At 41.4% G+C, this 26,041-nt stretch overlaps 1 protein-coding gene across 10 annotated transcripts in view; it reads right to left on the bottom strand.

Annotated features, from left to right (window-relative positions):
• FBXL17 (F-box and leucine rich repeat protein 17) overlaps positions 1–26,041 on the bottom strand; it is a 572,981-nt gene that overhangs the window by 231,515 nt on the left and 315,425 nt on the right. The gene's annotated exons all lie outside the window — the stretch shown is intronic.

Raw genomic sequence — 26,041 nt, 5'->3', positions numbered from 1 at the left:
ACATAGAAGAAAACTTGTTATTGTAACAATATGGGTTTTGTTAATGCCCTTAACAACATATGTTATTATTTAAGACATGTAAAACAAACTTAATATCAACTTCATATTTTTTTTCATTATATGTGTACTTCTTTTATCTTCCTTCTGGGCACTTATCATTTTGTTCCAATTAGTAAGCATAGAACCTCATCAATTGGAGGAGTTCAATAAACACTAAATAAATGAACAGGCAAAAAAACTCCTAAAATTAAAAGAAAATGAATTCCTATTACAAATAACTGGAAAACAAAAACTTAACAGAATAAATATATTTACCAGGAAGTCAGTTTCTATAATCTATGAGCTTGAGGGTCTCTAGACTATGTGGAATGTTTCTAAGGCTTGAGAGAGGTCCTAGCACTGGATTCATACGGTCATTTGTGTTTATACATTTTTCATAAGATATTTTAACTATAATTAAGACTGCTGCACGTTTAGAACCCAACTTTGTATTTGTAGTTTCGTATATGATTTCTTAAGGGGTGGAGGGCAAGTATAAAAGTGACAGGACCAATAAACTTGGATCTGCTCCTCCATATTTCTCTATTGTACTGTGTATAACTTCATAGGAGAATTGAAACTGATCCAGGATTTGGACAAGTAACAGAGGTTTAGTTTACATTCATAAATATTTGTCACTTCCTGTTGAAAAATAAAAATATAGCCAATTCTAGTTACAGGATAAGCACATTATTCTAAAGTACAGTTTATCATCTAACAAACCATGTGGTGAGATCTCCATTATGTATCAGCACACTTTCTCAAATTGCAGTTTTCTTTTCTGGGCAATCATGCTTGGACATTTATTGACCAGTTAACAGCTTCTTCACTACTTCACTTTTTTAAACTTCATGTATTGGCCAGGCACGGTGGCTCACTCCTGTAATCCCAGCACTTTGGGAGGCTGAGGTGGGCGGATCACCTGGGGTCAGGAGTTCAAGACTAGCCTGACCAACATAGTGAAACCTCATCTCTACTAAAAATACAAAAAATTAACCAAGTTGGTGGCACATCCCTGTAATCCCAGCTACTTGGGAGGCTGAGACAGGAGAATTGCTTGAACTCAGGAGGCAGAGGTTGCAGTGAGCTGAGTTCACGTGCCACTACACTCCAGCCTGGCTGACAGAGAAAGACTCCATCTCAAAAAAAAAATGAATAAAACTTCATATATTGATATTTCATATTCACTCACACTTTCAGATAGCCTGAAATTTTTGAAAAAAATCCAGCTGCTTTAATAGAATATCACTTTTTAGATTCTTTAAAAAAAATCTTTTCCTTTTATTGTGCATATGAAATTATCACAACATTGCTAATATTTGCTTACAAATCTAAGATGTTTCATAAAAGTGTACAGTAATTAAAATACATATATAACACTGATTTTCAGTTAAATATTCTGACAAACTTAGTTCACTGAATAGCCAAAGTCAATTCTCAGAAAAGCATCATTAAAAACTTTGAGTCAAAGACGTCTTTGTTAAAACTAGCCCCCCCCAAGTTCTCTTGATATCCATAAAATATAAATACTCCTAATTTCTAACAGACTTTTTCTGACAAGCGTTAGTCCAAAATGAGTGTTTACAAACTATACTGGGCAATGGATGCCTGGAAAATAGCATTTACACTTGAAACACTGACACAGTTTAAAGCAAAAATGAAGGAAAAAACATCAAACTTTTATAGCAGTGCTAGCTAATGGGGTAATTAGAAAGTGTGGCCTTAGAATTGATATAAGAAAACATTTAGAGAACACCTTATTTTGCTGAAAACAAGATCATAAGATAATTCTGTTAAAACAACTGCTTGACGTTGTGAGTGTGACACTTTCACACACATACATATACACCCTCACAGTCTAAAGGAAGAAATATTTTGATACGTAAGACATGTTATTTTGGGGGCAGAGCTAAGAGAAATAAGAAAAACTACCCAGAGAACATGCCCTAACATTTAAAATTGAATCCTGCCTACTGAAACTATAATATCATTTGTTTCCCCCTCTAAATAAGTGGTACTATATTTAAAAGGTGGATATTAAAGATTTAGGAGACTAGCATTTGATTCAACAATTTGGCTTATGGCTAGGCTACTCCAGAATACATATTTTATTTTAAAAATAGAAACTATGTGCAATGAAACAACAAGGAAAAATCATTTTTAAATGATAATTTTGTGCTATCTCTTTTAATGTGTTTTTGTGTATCAGGCCAACAGTAGGCATAAATAAAAAGTAATCACTCACAGGAAGAAGTTACAAAGGAAATTATACTCATTAAAAAGCAGATTCTATAACCTGCAAGTTAGGAAATCACAGAAGGAAACTTCCTGCTGATCCAGGGAAGAAAGGAAAATGTTCCTTCCTCCTAGCCTGGTTACAGTTGGTGAAGAAACTGTCTTAACTTTTCTTGGTTTCAAAGGGTGTCATGCCCCACACAGCTGGAGGAAGAAATGAGAGCTTACATATATCTTTCTAATTTCAAAACCTTCTCATGCAGATGCCTGAAACAAAGTTCTATAGTGCTGATAACGGATTTTTTTTCACTTTATATTCCAGACTACTAGCTATAATTATTTTGAAGCTAGACAGCACTCCAGTGGTCAAATAACAAAACTAATCTGTTGAAATAGTCTTACAAAGAGAATTAACTATCTAAGTTAATTGGTTGATTCTTTCTCTATTGCTGTCCTAAGTTGTTTCTCTGGACAAATGGCATTTATTTCAAATTAAAATAATGCATTAAAACATCAAATTAAGTAGAAGTATTTCTTCATGTAGCATATTTGTAAATAAGCCTATCAATGTTAGAAATGGCATCAAAAATTAATATGTTCACTCTATCACTCCATTATACCTAATAAAGTCCCGCAAAGCCAAATTCTACAGAAGATTCACTAACATATGTAATATTAAGGCTATGATCAGGTTAATGATGGTTTCCTTCAAGATTGCATTAATCTACACAAAGTCTGGTAGTCTTTAAAAACCACTGTTAAGTTCAGAGACATTAACTCTTAAATATATTTTCAACAGTTCTTCGCTATTACTCAAAATCTTATTTTTCATGCCAGCAAATGAAAAGAGCTTTTGATAATACCATGAAGAACTAAACTGCTATAAAATGGAAACTGAAAAATTATACAGTTTTTAAGTCCCCAACAGAGTTTACTTAATAAGGGTATACCTTATCACTGCAAATGCTTCAAACCCATCTCACATGATGCATCTGCTTTTCTTACCGTTGTTTCCATTACATAAATCAAAACAGTACTCATTAGTGTAAACTCATTAGGGTAAACCAAACCTCAATTGCAAGGATCTCAGCATTTCTGAAAACATAGATATAAAGATATCCAAGTTAATGTCACTTAATTAAAAATATATAGTTTGCTTTGGAAAGTTTTTACTAACCCTAGTCCTTATTAACTGGACTAGTGAGATTAAGATAATTTAAGGATGAGTAGTTCAAGAGTGCAGCAGAGCATAAAGGCTCTCTAAAATAGAGGCCGAAACCCAAAATACTCACTACCATGTAACTACCACTGGGAAATGAAATTTTAATTTGCAGCAGGATTTTAAAGAAACTCTGTGGTGTAAAAGAGTTTATTTTAGTTCTACAAATCTTTTAAATTCAGCAATTTTGCAGATGAAGCAGATAAGACGTTGCCATAACACTTTCATTTTTTAAACCAAATAACACAGTTTCTTGATGGAGAAAAAGCTGTCTCAACTAATTGCAACCCAAAGCACCTTGAGATAAAAAAAGGAACAATTTGTGACAACAGTATATGTTTACTGAGATACAAATGGCACTATCAGCTATAAGTCTCATCTCTGCGATGAACTCAGTTGTCACACTACAATTCTCAAAATGTAACTCTTGGCTTGGTTGCCAAAATATGCACTTTAGTATTGTGTTTCAGCAATAGAAATGTGAGTACTAAGATTTTCATGACCCTGCCACACTTTACCTTCTAGGTTTAAGGCAATGGAGCATAATCTGTAAACTGCAACTATCTGCTTCAGGACTCAAAAACAGGTGAAAAATCAAGAACTCTTTTTGTCACATCTCATGTGTAGACTTCAAATTAGAAAGAAAAATTTATGTTATGATTGTGATCTCCAGTTGCGTGGTTGACTTCACTGAAGTGCATGAATTCCTCTTTGTGTCAATCAACCCAGATCTAAATTGACAACCAACTTAATTCCAAGTCACTCCTCTCCCCTGCTGTCCCCATTCCCACTTCCTTTTCCTCCTGTTCCTCCTTTTTGTCTTCTTTGTTCTCTTTCTTTCTCTTCCTTTTCCCCTCTTAGTCTTTCTGTTTCCTCATATTCAAGTTTTTCAAATCCTAAAACAAACTTCTTTTATTCTACTTTATCCCGAACTTCCCTTGTTCTACTTTATCCTGAAGTGATTATTGCATTTTCCACTTTCATTCATGAGTAAAGGCTAAATCATTTAAACTTGTTATCCCTTCTTCTGCATATTTCACTTACTCATTGATATGTTATAATCTAGTTTCTATCCCCTACATTTTAGAGTACACCACCACCAAAATTACCTAAGTCACATAATTTCTGAAATCAAAGGCCTAGCTCAGGATCTCATCTGCACAATTTCTGTGGAATCTAATATGCCAAATACTTCCTTCATGAAACTGTCTTCTCCTCTGCACCACCGGATTGGTTCTTCCTCTGTCTTCCTGATTGTTTCTTAGTTTCCTAGCATAGAGATGTTTCCTTAGCACTCTTGAATTTGGGTAACCTCGCTTATTCCAAAGTGATGGGTACATCACTTTGCCTGAATGATTTCCAAATGCATTCTGAGTATTGATCTTTGCTCTTGTGTTTATGCCAGCAACACTTATCTACATGAACTTCAATTGAGATTCCACATGTCTAAGAGCAGTCATTATCTTTATCCTCCTCATACTTAACTATACCTAGCTAAAGTTTTAAATAGTTCATGTAACAGAGTGTAAAGGAGTAACAAAGAATATCAAAAAACTCCTTATTATCATCCCAAGCCTTTAAAAATATTGTAAAAATGAGATAGTTATTAGCAAAAATTAAAGTATGATCAATAGCAAGTCAATGAACAGTTACAGGGCACAATTGGCAGAGACGTTCCTTAGAAAGTACAGAAAGGAAATCCTCAACCATATTTTGACTTTAACCAATCACAACACTTATTAACTCATTCCTCATTAATTCTTTTTCATCAGAAACATTTGAGATGTCTAAAGGAAGGCCAATGTACATTTACCTTCTCTGATTCGAAATATGTTGCTTTTAGCAGAAAGATGTCCTATAGTAACACAAATAAAAGAACTAAATCTGAGGTAAAAAGATAAAAGTATATGATATCATGACCATAAAATTAGTGAAATATATTTGCTTTTTTTTAACTTACACATATATTTACCTCAGGATCAAAACTCTTTAGTCCTATGTCTAGTTAAAAAAGTTAGAAAGGCTATATATAGTTCAGTGATATTCCACAGTATTAGTTGGTTAAAAGACACGGTAAAGAGGGCAAAATAAAAAATGAAAAACTCTGTGGCTATACTCGTAAACTGAGTAACACCAAATCTACTGGGAAGTAACTCTTAATGGATAAAAGTCTGAACCAAATCAGTTATGAAATTAGGCACTAAAGTGGGGACAAGGGGTGAAGAGAATACATAATTAAAATATTTATTAACACCCTGCTTAGTTTCTGAAAAGAAACATACTTGATTCACATTTCATTTTATTTGTGACTTGAGACACAAGTAAAAGGAAAGAAAATATTACTCCTGAATTTCATTACTGCCAATTATAAGGTATTATCTACAAGGATCCAAATTGAAGTAAAAAAACTTGCCATAAAAATATCATACATGAAGAAATGAAAAACAGCCAAAACTAAAAAAACTACTAAGTAATTAACCTGGTCTATGGAAGGCTCGTCGGATGAAAATAATAAGACAAACATGACAAGGCTTTACAGGACACTATAAACAAGTTTCCCTGAAAATCCAATATGTTAAGGCCATTGTCATGGAAAGGACTCAGTGCCATATTTATAAATCAATATAAAGTATGTTTTCTATACTTGGAATAACATAGATATGAATTCATGCAGTAGATTAGGTCATGCTCATGAAACCAGGCACCAGGAGTTAACTATATTTAGCTAAGAGAAAAGTAAAAAAAAAAAGAAGGAAAGGGCAAACATTATCAATACTGAAAACACTATAAAAGCTGGTTACATTTTATAGCTTCTATATGTGTCTTTTTTTTTTTTCAGTTGGAGATGCAGTCTTGGTATGTTGTGTAGACTGAATTGAAACTCCTGGGCTCAAGCAATCCTTCTGTGTCAGCCTCCTGAGTAGCTGGGAATATAGGCATGCACCACTATGCCTAGCTATACATGTCTTAAAAGTTATCACATGACCAGGAAATGCAAAGTCAAGTAAATTTAGATCTTCTTCATGCTAGAAAAACAGAAGGACATGGAAATCTATATAGTTGCTCATTTATTCATTCTTTATTCAATATTTACATATTAACCATTAGTTGGCCGACTCTTTGCTAAATAATAATGAAGATAGCATCTCTCCTCATAGAGACAAACACTAAGCAATGTGGTAAGTGAGAGTCACAGAGGTTTGTAGGGGTCCTATGGAAACCTAGCTGAGGTGTATCTAAGCCAGGAGGTCTCTTTTGCTGAATGTGAAAGAAATTTGAACTACATAAAATGCCAATGAATTGCGTTAAGGATGATGCATTCAGGAATAAATGGAAACAGGGATATTGAAGCCCTTCTTTCTCTATGTCTCTTTCCACTCACCTCTGCAAACTGGTTTTTCTCAGAATTATTTCCATCACAACTCTGGACCATGGCTGAGACAGTCCTAGGTTCACATCTTCCTATCCTTAGCAGTGCATTGACCAGCTGCATCTGTTTACAACTGTGCTAGAACAATCACTAGGCAAGCCCTCTCAGGAACACTACCTTAGAATTCTGAAGTCAAAGGCATTTGAGATCAGAGAAGATGATGAAATGTGAACAGCAAAGTTCAAATAATCTGTCCTAATTCAGCAGGAATTGTACTTACTGGGCATGTCAGGGGCGTTTAAACCAGAGTGACTCCATGTTGGACAGAGGCTGGGTAAAATGAGGATGAGACCTACTGGGCTGCATTCCCAGATGGTTAGTCAGTCTAAGTCACAGGATGAGATACAAGGTCCGCACAAGATACAAGTCATACAGACCTTGCTGATGAAATAGGCTGCAGTAACAAAGAGAGTTAAAACCCATCGAAACAGAGATGGCGACAAGAGTGACCTCTAGTGGTCCTCACTGCTACACTCCCACCAGCACCATGATAGTTTACAAATGTCATGGCAACATCAGGAAGTTACCTACATGGTCTTAAAAGGGGAGACATGAATAATCCACCCCGTGTTTAGCATATCATCAAGAAATAACCATAAAAATGAGCAACCAACGGCCGTTGGAGTTACTCTGTCTATGGAGTAGCCATTCTTTATTCCTTTACTTAAAGTTGCTTTCACTTTACGGACTTGCCCTGAATACTTTCTTGTGTAAGATCCAAGAAGCCTCTCTTGGGTCTGGATCAGGACTCCCTTCTGGTAACAGGCATGTGAAGGAAATAAAAATATATTTACCTCAGATGGTTAGTCATGGTTCAGCAGGAATTGTACTTCCTGGGCATCTGAGGTAAATAAAAATATATTATATATATTTTTTAAATAAAATATATATTATATATTTTTAAAATAAAAATATAAAAATATGTATTTCCTGCTTTTCCTGGGGGAAATTTGCATCTGTAGAGAATCTGCATTCATGCAAAAAGGACTTCCCTTATCTGGATCTAGGGAAGGTTTTGTTTGTTTGTTTTGAGATGGAGTCTCGCTCTGTCACCCAGGCTGCAGTGCAGAGGTGTGATCTCTGCTCACTGCTGCCTCTGCCTCCTAGGTTCAAGTGATGGATCTAGGAATCTGAGAGTCTCACTCCTTAAAGATCTGAAAGAAACATTTACCCTTGATTCTTTCCAAGGGCCACACTACCTGTGAGGTTTCATCTACATAACAAGATGCCCGTTGCTAGTTGATATGATTTGGATGTTTTTGTCCCCTCCAAATCTTATGTCGAAATGTAACCTCCCATGTTGAAGGTGGGCCAAGTGGGAAGTGTTTGGGTCATGGGGGCGGATCCCTCAGGAATGGCTTGGTGCTGTCCTCACAGTAATGAGTGAGCTATCCTATATGAGTTCACACAAGATCTGGTTGTTTTCTTTCTTTTTTTCTTTTTTTTTTTAAGACGGAGTTTCGCTCTTGTTACCCAGGCTGGAGTGCAATGGCGCAATCTCGGCTCATGGCAACCTCCGCCTCCTGGATTCAGGCAATTCTCCTGCCTCAGCCTCCCGAGTAGCTGGGATTACAGGCATGCACCAACATGCCCAGCTAATTTTTTTTGTATTTTTAGTAGAGACGGGCTTTCACCATGTTGACCAGGATGGTCTCAATGTCTTGACCTCATGATCCACCCGCCTTGGCCTCCCAAAGTGCTGGGATTACAGGCATGAGCCACTGCGCCTGGCCCCAGATCTGGTTGTTTAAAATAGCTTGGCACCTCCTCCCTCTCTCTCTTGTTCCCTCTCACACCATATGATACACTGGCTCCCTTTCCACCTTCTGCATGATTGCAAGCTTCCTGTGGTCTCACCAGAAGCCAAGCAGATGCCGGTGCAATGCTCCTACTGCCTGCAGAAATGTTAGCCAAATAAACCTCTTTTCTTATATACTACCCAGTCTCAGGTATAGCAACGCAAACAGACTAACACACTGGCCAAACCTCCTCTCTCCCCCATAGCCTCTTGCCTCTATAACCTGATTTACCACCATTACCTGTTTTGGGCTATGTTCTGAGCCCCTATTCTTCCTGGAACCTCAAGAATGTATAAAAGCTGCAACTCACTGGGGGTCTGTGATGCTCCCAGTGTACACATTAATATGAGCGGTCCATTTTGGTTCATAATGTGTGTGGCCTTTGATATTTTGGGGTACCCATTTAACTTCAGAGAGTACCTTTTGATAAAACAGAGTTTAAAAGCCAGGAATATTGACAGCTTGTCCTGGCTAAAATCTGATAAGAGATTTGAAAAGATTTTTTTTTAAGAGCTCTATGGTCAGAAGTCAGCTTAATTAAAAACTAGTTTTCAATATGTGTATTTAATGAACTTTCTGCTTCTTCTCTTTTTGAATCCCGTTTTGAGAATATTTAAATATTTTTTAGTTGACTAAAAACATTTTTAAAATCATGTGTTTGGTCCTTCTGTTTGCTTCCTTTTTTTATGAATTGTTTTCCCATTAATACTATTTCTCTAATCTTTCTTCCTGTTTGCCTTTTAAGGTACACATGAAAGGACCTACAGGGGATATCTAATGACTCAAACTCCTTAAGGAACACACAAAAAAGGCACCACTCACCTCTTTTTTGCCTTTTCTGTCTTCCTGTGGAGTCTAAAGTCATGGAGAGATTCATCTCAGGTCTAAAACTCTGCTCTCTTTTGTATTACATTACCTGATTGCTTTGGCTTTTGTGGGTACCAGAGATTACTTTGTACTGTGAGAGAACACTTGACCTTTCTATCTGTGATGGCTGACAAGTCACTGGTGAGAGCTGCAGTTTTGGAGGTAGCTGACAGCAGCTGTTTACAGTAAATGGTTATTACTACAGGAGACTACTGGTTTCCTTGTGCATTGAGGTAAGAAAGGCATGGTTTAAACACTTAAGAGAAATGTCTTTGTAGCAAATTGCATTGTAAAAGCACTGCTCTGTCAAGTCCCATGGTGCTTTTCTCTTTTATGGGGAACCAGAATTCCCTGTGAAAGTGAATTTATTTATTTATTTATTTATTTATTTATTTATTTATTTATTTATTTATTTATTTATTTATTTATTTTGAGATGGAGTTTCGCTCTTGTTACCCAGGCTGGAGTGCAATGGTGCAATCTTGGCTCCCCGCAACCTCTGTTTCCTGGGTTCAGGCAATTCTCCTGCCTCAGCCTCCTGAGTAGCTGGGATTACAGGCACGTACCACCATGCCCAGCTAATTTTCTTTTTATATTTTTAGTAGAGATGGGGTTTAACCACATTGACCAGGATGGTCTCAATCTCTTGACCTCGTGATCCACCCACCCTGGCCTCCCAAAGTGCTGGGATTACAGGCGTGAGCCACCGCACCCAGCCGAAATTCTTTATTTTTTAAAGATATAGATGGTCTGCCTTCCAGCTGTGCATGTTTTTCACATATTTACATTATTAGGCCCTAAAAACTGAAAATACTTTGTTGGCTTTATTCCTTAATGGGCTCTGCCCTGAGCTCAATGGTACAGTTGGGAACGAGATCAAATTAAAAGCTACCTATCTAAATGAAACTGGCCTTCGTATACAATCCTATGGTAAATTCCTGTGATTTTTGTGCTACCTTAGCATCATTTTTAATCTTCCTCTAACTAACACAAAATCATCTTTAAGCTTAAACTCTCCATCAGTCTCTGTGCTTTGAGATGAAAATTTGCCACTCTGTTTTCTCTAAAATTCAATGAGGGCTTCAACCATGTGAGAAAGACAAACTTTACTTTTTCCTGTTGCAAAGGCACAGTTTGAATCCAACCGTCCTTTTAAAACTAGTGACTTTGACCTTTCTCACAGCTAAACTTTCAAAGTCAAAGTTATAATGTCATTATTTGTGTTTGTATTTCTATGCATATATGCATATACATCTATATTTACATACTATCTTTATGATGCCAAATTGACTTATAAAATAAATGAGTATTCAAAAATTAAGGAAATGAGCCCAAATGCTTTTCAAGTCCAATAATTGTAGTAATCTTTGGTAAATAAAGATAGTTTTACAAGTTTTGGTAAAATAAAATAGAAAATCTTTAGAATTTAGACATCTTGGCCTGGACTGGTTAGTGAGACAGGTTTATACTATCTTGGCTAGATGTTTTAAGGTCACAATATTATTGTGTCTGTAATATTTCTCATAGCTGCTTAATTTGTCTTTGAGCTTATATCTTTGGATGTGAGCTTTTAGGCTCTAAGGTTTAGAGAAGTGACCAATGTAAGGCCTGGGCACAACACCCAGGACCTGTCTTCCCTGACTCAGGAGTGTATCTTTGCCCTGCTGGGGGAAATTTGATTGTCCAGGCATTGCCTTCATAGCTCTGTCCTTTATCCTAGGCTTTGTATCTGGAAAATAATTAAAATGGCTTACTTTATATGTTTTTCACAGAAAGTAAGTGTTACTAAGAGTTAACATTGTAATAAGTATAAAAATTAAAATTCCTATATATAAGAAAAACAATTCTATAAGTAAAGTACAGGAAACTGGTTTTGTACAGAAAAGTTATTAAAAGGCATGAAATGTGATTTTTTCAAAGAAAAATAAATGTTTTACCTTGAAATATATTTCTTTGATATACATATATATGTTTCACTTTTTTATTGTACTTTAGGTTCTAGGATACATGTGCAGATCATACAGGATTGTTGTATAGGTGCATACACGGCAATGTGGTTTGCTCCCTCCATCCTTCCCCCTCATCTATATCTGGCATTTCTCCCCATGTTATCCCTCCCCAACCCTCCCCACCCCGAGCTGGTCCTTCTTTGATATATTTTTAAATGGCTGCTGCTTGAGCATAAGGCAGAAGTGGCCTTACAAAGCTACCTTAAGTAGGAAAAATTTGCAGCCATAGAGAATCCACATTAATGCAGCCATGTTCCCTCCCTTTTTTATGTCTTTCCCCAGATCCACAAGAGACTGAGAGTCTGATACCATTCAAAGTCTGAAAAGAAACATTTACCACCTATTCTCCCTAAGGAAGTCTTCATCTACATAACAAAGCCATTTTTGCTAGCCAGACTTCTTATTTCACTCAGGCTTTCAGTGGAATGGCACATTTTCAAATATGTAAGAACTACTTCAAGGACCTGAGATTGACTTTATGGAACCAATAAAAAAATCCTTGGAAAGACTGGTCTGGTGCTTTGTCTTTGTGGTTCTTTTACAAGGTTCCTGATCTGTGGCAAGTACAGAGTATCACTTTCTGACAGGTCCAGGAACCCCAAGTTATTTTGGGACCTTAAGAAAAATTTACCCAATTCATACATGCAAGCAAAGTCTGATGGTAAATATTTGGCTTGACTTCCTAGCCTCACAGATATTAAGTCTAATCTGACATTCTTTATGAACATCTTCCTTATGAAAATGTTTCAGTTGGCTGGGTGTGGTGGCTCACTCCTATAATCTGAGCACTTTGGGAGGCCGAGGTGGGCGGATCATCTGAAGTCAGGAGTTCAAGACCCGCCTGACCAATATGGAGAAACCCCATCTCCACTAAAACCACAAAATTAGGCAGGCATGGTGGCGCATGCCTGTACTCCCAGCTACTTGGGAGGCTAAGGCAGAAGAATCGCTTGAACCTGGGATGCGGAGGTTGCGGTAAGCTGACATCGTGCCATTGTGATCTAGCCTGAGCAACAAGAGTGAACCTCTGTCTAAAAAAAAAAATTAAAAAAGAAAAGAAAAATAAATTGTTTCAGTAAAGCCAACTGAAAAGAGCCTACATGATCAACCACTATTCTTAGTGCAAGTAATCAGGCCAAGCATAATAAGACTAAAATTTATTTTTCAAATAAGTTAATCCTACTGTGATTTTCTCTGGTAGAAATGGGGCTGTGAAGTGAAAAGTTTGTGAAAAATCTCCTGATTGCCCAACTAACCACCACTATCTGCTTTTGTGGAATCTCTCGATTTCTGCTTGCTCACTAGGAAATCCCTTGAGAAACTGCCATGTTGCCTAAAACCTTGAGTTACTTCCCCTGCCCCTAATCTATAAAAGCTGCATGCTGCTCCAGGCTGGGGGCCCAGACCTTTGGGTACAAACCTGTCTGGGCCTGCCAGCGTAATAAACTGTGTTCCTCCGACCCTCTGAGTGCCATTTGGGTTTCTTGTCAGGTGAAATTCTTCCACAACATTTGGTTCCCTGACCAGGAAACCCAACCACGCTGGCCACTTGAGCCATGGGTTTGGGATCAGAAAGGGCGGACGGCATGTCTGTTCCCCACTGTGGAATGAGGCAGGGCTCCCCCCTCTGTAGTTTTCACCAGGGCCTTCTTCCCTGGCAGGCAAACTGCTGCTGCTCCAGTGTTGCCGCTCACTGGACTCGTGGAGGGGATGGACTGAACTATGAGGAGCTTCAGATAATGTAAGGACCCATCTACAGACGGAAGAGGAGCTTGGTCACCTGCCGGGGTCTCTGTTTAGAGACTGCAGGTAGATTCTCCGAGTTAGGGTGGGAATGTTGTAACCTGTGTGTGTGTAAGTGAGTGAATGCGGAGCTCAAAGGCTTGCCCTTGAAACTCCAGTCTGTGGCTCTGCGGTGCAAACTACAAAGTCCAAGTGGGCCCTAACCTGCGGTTCCACGGCAATCTCATAAGGCTTAGGACAGTATCAAGCTGGGGTCAATCCAAGTTGAGGGATTATACCGATCTGCCAATGCTAAGAGACACCTAAAGTTCCCACGAGGGACAAGGCCAGGCGAGAACCTGAGTGGTCCTTAATGGGACACCCCCTCCCTTTGTCTGTCTCATGCCACTGGCCAGAGGAGGGCACACATCATGGGAGTCAAACCCTCTATCTTAGACTATATGGTCAAGAACTTTAGGTAGGCCTTCTCTGGAGATTATGGGGTCAAAATGACCCCAGAAAGACTAAAAACTCTCTGTGAAGTAGAGTGGCCGATGTTTAATGTTGGCTGCCATTTGAAGGAATCTTAGATGTCTCCACCGTTCAGGCTGCTTGGAAAGTGGTGACCAATAGTCCTGGATACCGAGACCAGTTCTCTTTTATTGACTCTTGGCTGGAGGTAGCTCAAACCTTGGGTTCGATTCTGAACCAGAAAAAAGGGAAAGGCAAAGTCCTTGTGGCTCAGGTGACTAAGGGGTCCAAAAGACCTATCCACCAGGGTGACCATAAGGAAGACATTCTGCCACCTTCATACATTCCCTTGGCTGCACCGTCAGCCCCTCCCAACCTGCCAGAGATGCCTCCTGTGTCGGTAAAGACTGCAAAACCTGGCATGGCCAGTTCGGAGCCTCTGCGCCCTGGAATACCCCTGTCCAGGCACCTCCGGTCCTCGCAGCCAGCACTGGCCCTCCAGATGCCTTTGTGGGAAATTTGTCTCCCCGCCTCCACACTGTGACGGATGATGGAACAGTCGAGCCGGGAAGGCCCATCCTTTACTACCAACCCTTCAGTACTATGGATCTCCTAAATTGGAAACACCACACTCTGGCGTACTCAGAGAAGCCTCAGGCCCTGGTTGACCATCTAGAATCCATCTTTCAAATGCACCAGCCCACCTGGGATGATTGTCACCAGCTCCTCCTCACACTGTTCAACACAGAAGAGTCAAGGCGCATCCTGACTGAAGTCCATAAGTGGCTAGAAGAACAGGCCCCATTGGGGGCCCTGGACCTGGCCCAGTAGGTTGTAGAGGCCGCACCTGACATCAAGCCCAACTGGGACTTTAACACTGAAGTGGGAAGAGCCTCCCTCCAGCACTACTGGGAGGCCCTCCTCAGAGGAGTCCATGAGGGAGCAAGAAAACTGACCAACATGTCAAAAACCGCAGTAGTCACTCAAAAACCAGATATAACCCCCGGTGACTTCTACAAGTGACTCTGTGAGGGCTTCCAGATATATACCTCGTTTGACCCAGAGGCGCCAGAGGACATGAAGATGGTCAACGACACCTTTGTAGCCCAGTCAGCTCCGGACACTCGCCAGAAGTTGCAGAAGCTGGAGGGCTTTGCAGGAATGAATGCCACTCAGCTGATGGAGGTTGCCAATAAAGTCTATGTGAACCAAGACCTACAAGCACAAAGGGAGGCAGGCAAATGGATGAAGCAGAAGGTGACACTTTTGGCAATGGCTAGCTGCCCTGATCCGACCTGGTGCCTGGTTCCCCTCCACAAAGTGGGGAAGTCCGAACATCCCCCTTACAGCCTCATCAATGCGCCTACTGCAAAGAGGTGGGGTACTGGAAGAATGAGTGCCCCAAGGGGGCAACCCCAAGTGGGGCACCCCCCAGAGGAAAGGCGAAGTACCAGCCAGAACCTAACCTGGCCCACCTGATCGGTTTAGCCGGGGCAGACTCAGACTTGGCCCCTGTGAGCTCATGGTCAAGATGAAAGTCAGGGGCCACCCAATAACCTTTATGGTAGACACTGGGGTGGAGTACTTGGTTGTCACCACTCCTGTTGCCCCATTTGGCAACAGGAAGTCTGCCATAAGAGGAACAAGAGGCAGCCAGGTAGAGCCCCAGCCATTCTGTCAAAACCAAATATGTCAATTAGAGGGACACCAGATATGCCATGAGTTCCTCTACCTGCTGGAATGCCCTGTTCCCCTCTTAGGGAGTGACCTGCTAAGTAAACTGGGCGCACAGATTACCTTTGAACCAGGAGGGCAGCGAGTCTGACTTTGGGTGAGGCCAAGAAGGGCCTGATCCTGGCGGTCTTCTGCATGAAAATGAATGGAAGTTGCACACTGTTGAGAGGCCAGAAGAAAACCCACCAGAATTTCTAGATGCCTTCCCCGCAGCTTGGGCAGAAAAGAACACCCCAGAAATGGCTAAGGCCAATGTGCCACTAATAATTGACCTCAAACCTGGAGCCCTCCCTGTTAGACAAAGACAATACCCAACATCTCTAAAGGCCCTGCTGGGAATTCAGGAACACATTTCACAGCTCAGAAAAAAGGAAATCCTGGTCGAATGCTAGTCTCCCTGGAACACCCCTTTACTGCCAGTCAAAAAGCCCAGCAGGGGATATTGCCCAGTGCAGGACCTGAGAGCGGTTAACAGTGCCGCAATCATCCTCCATCTAGTGGTTCCTAACCCATATACTCCCCTCCAAGGCCTAGTGGTTCCTTTGCTTGGACTTAAAGGATGCCTTTTTCTGCCTATGACTGGCATCAAAAAGCCAGCCACTTTTCACCTTCAAATGGGAAGACCCCCAAACATGAAGACACAACTAACCTGGACTCATCTACCCCAAGGGTTCAAAAACTCTCCCATACTGTTCAGCAATGCACTCGCTGCAGACCTAGCTGCCTTCCCACGAGAAGACCTCAACCACATACTGGTGCAGTACGTGGACGACCTCCTCCTCACCAGCAGGAGACGGGAGAACTGCTGGGCGGGAACCAAGGTGCTACTGCAGCTCCTCATGGAGGTGAGATACAAAGCCTCATGGAAAAAGGCTCAAATTTGTAGACAACAGGTGTGGTACTTAGGATTTGTAATCACCAAAGGCCACCAGTCCTTGAGACTGGAGAGGAAGAAAGTAATCTGCTCCATGCCCACTCCCAACACCAAGTGGAAACTCCAAGAGTTTCTCGGGGCAGCAGGCTTCTGTTGCATAAGGATCCCTGGCTTCTCGGACATAGCAAGATCCCTCTATGAGGCACTAACTGGGCTGGAGAATAGACTCCGTGAATGGGTAATAGCCAAGATGCAGTTTACCAAAAAATCAAAGTGCTACTCCACAGTGCCCCAGCGCTAGGGCTTCCAGATGTTACTCGGGAATTCAATCTATTTGTTCAAGAGAGGAACAAAATGGCACTCGGAGTCCTCACCCAAACTGTTGGGCCTTGGCAGAGACCAGTAGCACATCTGTCCAAACAGCCAGATATAGTTGCGTCAGGATGGCCCCCTTGTCTCTGAGCCTTAGCTGGCACAGTTATTCTGATGAAGGAAGTTGACAAGTTAACCTTGGGCCAGACTGTTCATATCAAAGTGCCCCACTCGGTGTCCAGCCTCATGAACAGTCAGGGACATTGATGGCTCTCAAATGTCCATCTAAGCCACTACCAAGGACTTCTATGTGAGAACCCGCAGGTCACCAATGAAACCGTGTGTGGCCTGAACCCGGCCATGTTCCTGCCTACGGAAGAAGGAGCTCTGGACCATAACTGTGAGGAATGGTGGATGGAGTTTTTGCTAGTTGGCCAGACCTCAAGGACTCTCCAATCTCAAAAGCAGATTTGAACCTGTTCACCGTTGGGAGCAGTTACATCCAAAATGGAGAGAGGTACGCAGGATATGCAGTCACCTCTGCCACCGAAGTGATTGAGGCAGCTCCCTTGTCCAAAGGCTGGTCAGCATAAGGGGCAGAATTATATGCCCTTATCCAGGCTCTGTGCCATGCAGAAAATGAAATGGCCAATATCTACACTGATTCCAAGTATGCCTTCACAACAGTCCACATACACGGGGCAATATACAAGAAAAGAGGACTACTGACAGCAGGGGGAAAGGAAATCAAAAACAAGGAAGAAATCCTCAAATTGCTGGAAGCAGTTTGGAAACCCACAGAGATAGCCATTATACATTGTAAGGGCCACCAAAGAGGAACAGATCTCATCTCCATGGGAAACTGGCTGGCTGACCAAGATGCTAAAGCAGCTGCAATGCAGGAAGATCCAACACAAACCCCCACCCTTTTATTCATAGTCACCCTTTGGCTCTGCGAGGATTTGGGAAAGCCAGAGTACTCCAAGAAGGAAAATAAATGGGTGCAACAGGAGGGGGCAAAAGAGAGCACACAGAGGGATGCTGGCTATTCCCTGATAACAGACATTTGGTGCCCAAGAACCTGGCTCACACTGTCATTACTCAGTGCCACATTCTCACCCACCTAGGCAAGACTGCCCTGGGAACCCTACTCAACAGATATTACTACATTGCACACCTCCCTAAACTTTGTGCTGCAGTGAGCAACCAGTGACTAACCTGCGCTAAGAACAACCCCACACAGCAGCTGAAACTCGTTCCAGGGGTGCAACAAGTAGGGAGCTACCCCTTTGAAGACACAGAGGTGGACTTTACTGAAATCAAGCCCAGTAAAGGGTACAAATACCTTCTGGTTCTTGTATACACATACATAGGTTGGGCCGAGGCACTCCTGACCGAGACTAAAAGGGCCAGAGAAGTAGTAAAAATCTTACTCCGTGAGATTGTTCCCCAATACAGGTTTCCACTCACCCTATACAGTGACAATGGGCCAGTGTTTGTCGCAGAGATCATCCAAACTCTCACCAGAGCACTGCACTCAAAATCAAATGGAAACTCCATACAGCCTATAGGCCACAAAGTTCAGGGAAAGTGGGGCACATGAATCAAACCCTAAAGGTTGCACTGGCAAAGCTCTGTCAAGAAACCCAGGCTTCCCGAGTAGATATGCTTCCCCTAGCCCTGCTACGGTCACAGTGCACACAAGGATCCACCAGCTACTCACCCTTTGAAATACTCTTTGGGAGGCCCCCCTTCCACTTGGTCAGCAAAGTATGGGGAGACCTCAGATAGCTAGGAGAAATAGACGTATCATCTCAGTTACAGGCATTGGGAAAAATACTGTCCCGGGTCAACCAGTTTGTAATGGAGAGAGCACCCATCTCCCTAGCCAATCCAGTACATCCCTTCCAACCCAGGGACCTAGTCTGGGGAAAGGACTGGAAAAAGGAAGTCTTCCAACCTGTTTGGACAAGGCCCCATACTGTAATCCTTGTCACTCCAACTGCACTCAAAGTTACAGGAATCGTTCTGTGGATTCACCATTCCAGAGCCAAAATGGCCTACCCGGACACTTCACCAGACCTGTGGACCCCACAGCCAGACCCCCAGCACCCTATGAAAATCACTCTTCAGTGAGCTGAATCCTGAGGACTCATCAAGCCCTGCTCTAGTCACACAACTGGAAGCTGACTAGTCAATACACAGCCGAAGCTTGAGGAGTCTTCATTGAACAAGCAAATGTGGACTGAAATCTTAATACTTGGTGCTATGTTGGCAGTACTTACTGTTCTGCTATTGTGCTGTCATTGTTGCCATCCCTTTAAGGACATTCCTTGCCCATGCCTAGTGTACAATGTTACTTTCTATTTTGTTCATGATGGCCTTTATGGCAAACTTAGTAAGCGGGGGATGTTCTAAATAACCATCCTATCTACACCTATGCTACATGGATGCCTCTGCTGTCAGCCTTGCTTCTTCCCCTCCTTTTTCTGTGTGGGACCCTAGTTCACTTGCACCCATCACGCCTGGAAACATGCAAAATCAAAGGCATTTTCACCCCTTGCATACTTCAACCCCATGAAGGCCACCTGCTATAAGCAAGGCAGCCCTAAGCTCTGCACAGGCCTAGGGACTAAAAAACCTATTGGACAGGAAAAATGGAAAAATCTGATTGCCCAATAGCGAGATACCACAGGCAGGGTCAGGACCAGTGCTGGACCTATTATACCTATTATGGGATGTCAAACAGCTTCGGGGTTCAGAACCAGGCCCAAACAAAACAAAATCCAAGAGGTTAAAAATAAACTTATTAAACTAGCCAGGGCTACACCTGAGCCCTATTGAAGCATAAATCTCTCAGCAATTAGAAGGCTTACACAGCCCTTAGAAACTGATGTCCAATTGACTCAAATTCTAAACACAACTTATCAGTATACACAAGGGGAGACTAATCTCACTAACCCTTGCTGGTTATATCTCCCCTTCCAACAGGGAATATTTATGGCTACTCCAGTCCCTTATGGTTGGAATCTCTCCTGGACAGAAGCCAACGGAATGGCTCAGCTAGGACCAGTAGCTGAGAATGTACTCATGAAGGTGGAAACCAACCTTACCTGTGTCCGGAGTCCCTGAGGAAACTTGCCAGTCGGCAACCTCTCAAGCCTCCCTTGCACTACTACTGTTAACCTCTCCAACGCGGAGGTCCAGTGTTCCCCCCCAGGTACCTTCTTCGTACGTGGCAGACAGGCGTATACTTGTTTAGACAGAAATTGGACTGGAGTATGTATCTGAGCATTCTTAACCCCAGAAATCTCAGTTGCAACAGACCAAGAAATTAAGATGGCTCTAAATCCCCACTACCGGTCCAAACAGGCTATATTCCCCTCCTGGTAGAAACTGGCACAGCAGCTGGAATAGACACCGGGATAGACGGCATCAGCACTTCAGTCCACTTCTTTCATAAACTGTCCTGGGAACTCAATAAGGACATGGAAAGGGTGGCTGACTCCCTCATGTCCTTGCAAAACCAATTAAATTCCATAGCAGCCGTGGTTCTGCAAAACCACAGGGCCTTGGACTTACTCATGGCTGAAAAAGGGGTACCTGCCTCTTCTTGTAGGAAGAATGCTGTTACTATGTAAATCAGTCAGGAATTGTAACAGGAAAAGGTCAAGGAACTGAGGGATCACATTCAAAGGTGACGTATGGAGTCAGAAAGCTTCTGGGGCTTCCCAGGACTCGAAGCTTAGACTCAATGGGTCCTACCTTTCTTAAGGTCCGTACTGACGCTTTTCATGGCCCTCACCTTCAGCCCATGCCTAGTCAGCACACTCCAGGGCTTCATCAAGACCACAGTAGTCAACTGCTAGCCCTCTTGGGTTATCAGCCACTAAACTCAACTGAAATATAAAGGTGATGCTCTATATAGTTCATAAAAGAGCATCAAAGGGGGGAATGAAGTGAAAAGTTTGTGAAAAATCTCCTGATTGCCCGACTAACCACCACTATCTGCTTCTGTATGCTCGATTCCTGCCTGCTCACTAGGAAGTCCCTAGAGAAACTACCACGTTGCCTAAAACCTTGAGTTAGTTCCCGCCCCCCCCCAATCTATAAGAGCTGTGTGCTATTCCAGGTTGGGGGGTCCAAACCTTTGGGTACAAACCCGTCTGGGCCTGCTGGTATAATAAACTGTGTTCCTCCAACCCTCTGAGTACCATTTGGGTTTCTTTTGAGGTGAAATTCATCCACAACAGCTGGAAAGAAAAAAAATACGTTTCAAAAGAAAACTATAGGCTGGGTATGATGGCTCATGCCTATAATCCCAGCAAGCTGGGAGTCTGAGGCATGAGGACCACTTGAGCCCCGTAGTTTGAGACCAGCCTAGGCAACAAATGAGACCCCCTCTCTACAAAAAAATCAAAAAAATTTATCAGATGTGGTAGCATGTGCCTGTGGTCCCAGCTACATATGAGGCTAAGGCAGGAGGATCCCTTGAGCCCAGGAGATTGAAGATGCAGTGAGCCATGTTCACACCACTGCACTCCAGCCTGATAACAAAGCAAGACCCTATCTCAAAAAAAAGGAAAAAAAAGAAAATACTCATTTTTGTATTGGTCCATTGTTTTTGAGTTTTTATTATTTGTCTACAATTTAGACTGAATCCTGAGTTCCTTCCTGGCTACAAGTCTCCAAACTAACATTTTCAAATTTTTCTTCCATTTCTTCTGACTTCGAATCACTAGAAATTAAAACTGTGCTTTTCTTAAAGCCCGGAAAACAGAAGCTAAACAACTTAAATGAACTTCGGGAGAACGCACACTAACTTACATATAAACAGCCTTCACGTCTGCTGCTGTATAGACTACTCAAAAAGTTCACTTAAACACCTGATTCAAACTACAATCCAGAAACATCTGTCAGATTGCCACTGTAATCTGAAGATACTTCAGAGGCTCTAAAAATCTAGTCTATAGACTACTCCAGACATCAACCTTTGTTTTTCTTATGTTTCCACAGAAATGCCTCTGGTTAAAAATCTGTTTGCCTACATCATATAGAGAGGCCTCACCCATCTGCAATGCCACCACCTGGACTGGGACACAGCTGTTGAACTGAACAAATCTATTTTCAGGAGTAAGAGACTGATTCAAGAAGATATGAGATGACATACTTAAATTTGCTCTTTTTTGCTTATCTCAAGTTGTTTTCCCTTTCCTTTGTCTATCTCTAACAACCTCTAACCCAAATCTCTCCAAAGCTATCAACTTGGTTGTCATATGGAAAACTTTTTAAAGTTTCGAAGTGGGAACCGGAGGAAATCTAAATATTTTACTCCAAAATATATTTCTTTGACATATTTTGAGATGACTGTCAGAAAGCCAGCAAACAGACGCGGCCCTGAAAAGCTGTCTTTGTGAGGGAAATTTGCATCTGTAGAGAATCTGCATTGATGCAGGCAGGCCTTCTCTTGTGGGTATCTAGGAAAGATTAACTGAGAGTCTGACACCTTAAAGATCTGAAAGAAACATTTACTCTCTATTTTCTCTGAGGGCTGCTACCGGTGAGGTTTCATCACATAAAAAGACTACCTTTGCTAGCTAAGGCTTCCTCTTTTCTCCCTTCCATAACCTGCCTTGCCACTGATTTATCACCATTACTTGTTTTCGGGTATGCACTGAGCCTCCATTCTTTATGTAACCTCAATATATTAATAGTATATAAGCTTCTGTACTCCAATGTGGGGTGGGGAGGGGGGACATTGGGTAATCACTGTGTGATGCTCCCTGTGTACAGATTAATAATTGTATGCCTTTTCTCTTATTTATTTACTTATTACTAGAGATGGATCACACTCTGTTGCTCATGCTGCAGTGCAGTGGCACAGTCAGCTCACTGCAGCCTCAATCTTGCAGCCTTGAAGAATCTAATTGTTTTCTGTAGAAACAGGGTCTCACTATGTGGCCCAGGCTGGTCTCAAACTCCTGGGCTCAAGTGATCTTCCTGCCTCAGCCTCCCAAAGTGGTGGGATTACAGGCATGAGTCATCGTGCCTAATCCCTCTTCTGTTATTAATCTGCCTTTAGTGAGTTGATTTTTCAGTCAACCTTCAGAGGAAGAGAGGAAGGTCTTTACACATGCTTATTAGAAAGCTAGTTGATTCTTTTTCTTTCTTTCTTTCTTTCTTTCTTTTGAGACAGAGTCTCCCTCTGGTGCCAAGGCTGGAGTGCAGTGGCGCAATCTCAGTTCACTGCAACCTCCACCTCCAGGGTTGAAGCAATTCTGCTGCCTCAGCCTCCGAAGTAGCTGAGATTACAGGCACATGCCACCATGCCCGGCTAATTTTTGGTATTTTTAGTAGGGGGTTTTACCATCTTGGCCAGGCTGGTCTTGAACTCCTGACCTCGTGATTCACCCACTTTGGCCTCCCAAAGTGCTGGGATTACAGGCGTGAGCCACTGCGCCAGGCCTAGAAAGCTGGGTGATTCTTAATGAGACCCGTGGGAAACTTTTATTGAGTATCTAGACTATGTTGCTGAAAAATCGTTTGTGTAATAATGGATCAAAGTGATCCTGAAACTCTCTCACAAGGGTTTTTTTTTGAGATGGAGTTTCGCTGTTGTTACCCAGACTGGAGTGCAATGGCACGATCTCGGCTCACCGCAACCTCCGCCTTCTGAGTTCAAGCAATTCTCCTGCCTCAGCCTCCCGAGTAGCTGGGACTACAGGAGCACACCACCACGCCCAGCTAATTTTTGTATTCTTAGTAGAGACGGGGTTTTACCTTGTTGACCAGGATGGCCTCGATCTCTTGATCTCGTGATCCACCCGCCTCGGCCTCAAAATGCTGGAATTACAGGCGTGAGCCACTGCGCCAGGCCTCTCGCAAGGCTTTTTTAGAATTTTTGACATATTTTTGAAATAGGAAGCCTAAAGATACAATTGTTGACTACTGATTAAAATAAAATTAGAAATAGTAATATATTTGGTATTATTCAATATGATGAAAGCCACCGGGTAGAGTTTCAATACTGTTAAAGACAAAACATTCCTTACATATGCTTTAATCCTCTGTATTAGACAAAAGGACCAGAGAAAATATTAGAGAAAAATAAAATACCTTTAAACTAAAAAATCATTATTATTAACCTCCACTTAAAAAGTTAAATGTGTAATTATAGGCTCACTGGAAGAACATAACCAATGTAGTTATGAAAAAACTTTATGGTTATTTTGTGGGTGCCAGCAATGAGGTTTTGAGGATTATCTCAGAGAGGGTTTAGAAGTAGCAGTTGTGAAGTATTTTAGGTTGCATAAAACAGGTTTGTCTCATGTTAACCACTCAGCAATTGCAATGGGCCTGATTTACACAACGATTTCTTAGAAGTTACTCTTCTGAAATGTACTGTGTGATTAACTGACGTGGCTTCAAAAATGGAATGTTGTTTCTACATTTTTGTTCACTTCAACCTAATGCCCCCTAGAACACAGATCCAATTAAGAATCGAGGCGGGGAGGCAGGCCTTGTTTAAGCATAGTTTTTGGTATTACACAGCACTTCTGTATAGGATTGAACACCACCACCTACTTATTGTCTGCAGGCACTAGATTTATTCAGTGTATTCCTGTGACACTGTGAATATGGCTGATGGAACCCCATGAATATGAGTTAAAGCAAATATCTTAGCAAAGAACTACAACCAGATAAATTTAACTTATGGTTAAATTTTTGGTGCTTTTAAAAATAAAAGCCTACCTACATCTAAAATTTAATTTTCACATAGAAATACAAAGGATAATGATCTGTTCTATTAATTATTTATATCTATAGTAAGAATAGAATTTTCCTCTGAAATTAATGTTTCCAACCAAATTGCCATTGGGGAAACGATTCTTATGTTTCAAAAGCATTTAAGTTTCCCATCTTGTTCAGAAGTCATGCACTTTGTCAGTAAAGGCAAGATCTGGAATCAGTAGTCATATACCCAAATTCACGTTATTGATGATAAACAGTCAAACTCGGTAAAATATTTGAAGGAATCTGAGCCAAGTATGAGTGACCAAGGTCCAAAGCAGTCTCAAGAGGTCCTGAAAACATGTGCCCAAGGTGGCTGGGCTACAGCTTGAGTGTATACACTTTAGGGGAACAGAAGTTACAGGCAGACATCAATGAATGTATGTAAGGTATACTTACATACATTGGTTTAGTCTGAAAAGGCAGCACAACTGAAGTTGGGGTTTCCAGGTGTTGGTGGATTGAAATATTTTCAAATTGGCAATTGGTTGAAGGAGTTAAATTATTATCCAAAGACATGGAATCAATAGAAAAGGGTATCTGAGTTAAGATAAGGGGTCCTGGGGACCAAGGTTATTATAATGTAGATGAAGCCTCCAAGTAGCAGGTTTGGAGGGAATAGATGTTAAATGTCTCTTATCAGATCTAAAAAGGTGCCAGACTCTTTAATCTCTCCTGGATCAGAAGGAAACCTGGAAAGGGAAAGAGATTCTCTACAAAATGTAGATTTTCTTCATAAGAGACAGCTTTGTAAGGCCATTTCAAACTATGTCAAAGAAATATATTTTGGGGTAAAATTTTGATCAAGTCCTGCTATCTGTCATGTGATACCACACTGGAGTCAGGTTGGAGTTTCGTATCTTATCACAACAAAAAGTCAGTTTTGCCAGTCTTAGATCTCTTTTTAATGTGAATGTCGGTCAGTTGTGCCTGAATTCCTAAAGAAGGAGAGTATAATGAGGCCTGTCTGACTCTTCCTTCTCACCACAGCCTGAATTAAATTTTCAGATTTACTTTAGAATCTCCTTGGCTGAAAGGAAGGATTGATTCAGTTGGTTGGGGAGCCTGGAATTTTATTTTTTATTTTAGAATGTGAACAGAGCATTTATATTTTGAGAAATTAGGGTTCCTTACCATTAAGACTGCTTTTTCTAAGGTAAGAACCAGTAACAAGATCTCCTTACAACCACATATTCAAATATTATTCAAGGTTTGCCTCACAAATAAATGTCCAAGTCATTCTTCCAGGCCCCACTTCACCTGTGCTTGTCCAGCTTCCCTCCCCATTCTACCCCTCTCCAAGAACATTTCTAGTCTGCTGACTTAGCTGAACATCACACTCTGGGCTGCAAGTTCATCAGGAAGGAAAGAGTTAAGCCCAACTCTCAACTCTTCATAGAGCAGGAGAAAAGAGGCTTCCTATTAGATAAGCCTCCAGTATTGCTACCAGGGCAGAAGCCTAGTAGGTGAGAAAACATGGAACCAAAAGGTACACAGGCTCAACTATAATCATGCCTCTGTCCTGACAATCTGACCTTT

The sequence above is a fragment of the Callithrix jacchus genome, chromosome 2, assembly GCF_049354715.1.
Source record: "Callithrix jacchus isolate 240 chromosome 2, calJac240_pri, whole genome shotgun sequence".
Classification (NCBI taxonomy): Eukaryota; Metazoa; Chordata; class Mammalia; order Primates; family Cebidae; genus Callithrix; species Callithrix jacchus.
This window is presented reverse-complemented; position numbering and strand designations above follow the sequence as displayed.